Source organism: Hyperoodon ampullatus (assembly GCF_949752795.1).
Source record: "Hyperoodon ampullatus genome assembly, chromosome: 8".
NCBI lineage: Eukaryota > Metazoa > Chordata > Mammalia > Artiodactyla > Ziphiidae > Hyperoodon > Hyperoodon ampullatus.
The window spans coordinates 48,970,021-48,971,887 of record NC_136921.1 but is presented as its reverse complement, the minus strand read 5'-3'; the positions used below and the strand labels follow the sequence as shown (position 1 = coordinate 48,971,887).

General features: G+C 38.7%; 1 pseudogene across 1 annotated transcript; it reads left to right on the top strand.

The window, feature by feature from the left end:
- Positions 1–710: 710 nt before the first annotated feature.
- LOC307056830 (prefoldin subunit 2-like) lies at positions 711–1,175 on the top strand (annotated as a pseudogene). Its single transcript has one exon. The product of its transcript is annotated as a prefoldin subunit 2-like (transcript).
- Positions 1,176–1,867: the final 692 nt, after the last annotated feature.

The following is a 1,867-nucleotide window of genomic DNA, read 5'->3' as shown; positions in this document are numbered from 1 at the left end:
TAATTCCTTAAATCTTTAGTAGAACTTACCATTTAAGGCACCTAGACCTAGAGTTTCTTTTGCATAAAGCTTTTTAACTACTTATTCATTTTCTCCCATTTATTTGGGGCTTTTCAGGCTGTTTCTTCCTGAGTGACATTTGATAGTTTCTAGCCTTCAAAACCTTTGTTCATTTCATACAAATTTTCAAATTTATTTATATAAAATAGTTCATAATTTCCCCCTTATTTTCCTTTTAAAAACTGAAGAATCCATAGTGATGCCCTCTCTCTTATGGTATGGGTAATTCTGTCTTATTTAGCTTTTTTTTTCATCAGTTGTAGCAAATGTTTATACATTCAATGATCTTTCCAAAGAAATGGATTTTTGTTTCTTCAGTTTTTTCTGTTGTTTTTGTTTTCTGTTTCATTGATATCCACTCTGATCTTTGTTTCCTGTCCTATGATTACTTTCCAGCCTAATGCATTTTTTTCTCTAATTTCTTAAAATCAAGTTTATATTATTATCTTGAGATTTATATTTTAATCTAAATATTTAGTGGTATAAATTCCTATATAAGCACTCTTTAACTGCATTTCACAAATTTTTGTTTCATTCAGCTTAAAATACTTTAAAATTTCTGTTGTTTCTTTCTTTGCTGGTGGGTTTTTCAGAATTACGGACTTAAATTTCCAAATATGGGCAGATCGGAAGCCCAGCAAGCAATGAAGATGGCAGAGAGCAGTGGTCGCACTGGCAAGAGCAGCCAGAGCGGCTCCGGGAAGGGGGTTCATGTCAGCAGAGCAGGTAATTGCTGGTTTCAATTGCCTTCGGCAGGAACAGCAGGGCCTGGCCTCCAAAGCAGCTGAATTGGAGACGGAGTTGAATGAGCACCGTCTAGTGACTGATACTCTGAAGGAGGTAGATGAAACCTGCAAGTGCTACCGCATGGTTGGAGGGTGCTGGTAGAGCGAACTGTCAAAGAGGTGCTGCCTGCCCTGAAGAACAACCAGGAGCAGATACAGAAGATTACTGAGACACTAACACAGCGGTTTCTGGCAAAGGGAAAAGAACTAAATGAATTCCGGGAAAAGCACAACATTCGTCTCATGGGGGAAGACAAGACACCAGCAGCCAAAGAAAACTCAGAAGGGGCTGGGGCTGAGGCCAGCCCAGCTGCAGTATTGGTCTCCTAGAGAGCAAGGCCTTTGCATTTTTTCTACCCTGACTCCCACTTCTTATAATTTCTCTTTATTGTTATTATTTTCTCTGCCATTGTAATTTTTTGGTTAATTAAATGTTTTGGTCAGAAAAAAATTTTCCAAATATGTTGACAGTTTCTAGATTTTCTTTATATTTACTTCTAATTTAATTCCACTATGCTCACACAACATACTTTTTATGATGTGAATATTTTAACAATTATTGAGACATGGATTATGGCCCTGAATATTGTGTCTGTCTTAGTATTTGTTCCTTACATATTTATTCTACTGTCTAGGGACAGAGTGTTTGTGAATGTTAGTTAATTAGTTGGCATCTCACTTAAATTTAGTCACATATCTAGGAAAAACTGTAATTTGAGGCCCATAATTAAGACCATTAACTTTTGTCAATTGGTGCATTTCGGCATATGTTAAAGTTAATTCAAAACCTATGTTGTAGGGTTTCCCTGGTGGCTCAGTGGTCAACAATCCTCCTGCCAAAGCAGGGGACATGGGTTCGAGCCCTGGTCCAGGAAGATCCCACATGCTGCAGAATAACTAAGCTCCCGAGCCACAACTACTGAAGCCTGTGCACCTAGAGCCCGTGCTCCGCAACAAGAGAAGCCACAGCAATGAGAAACCTGTGCAGCTCAACAAAGAGTAGCCCCACTCGCCGCAACTAG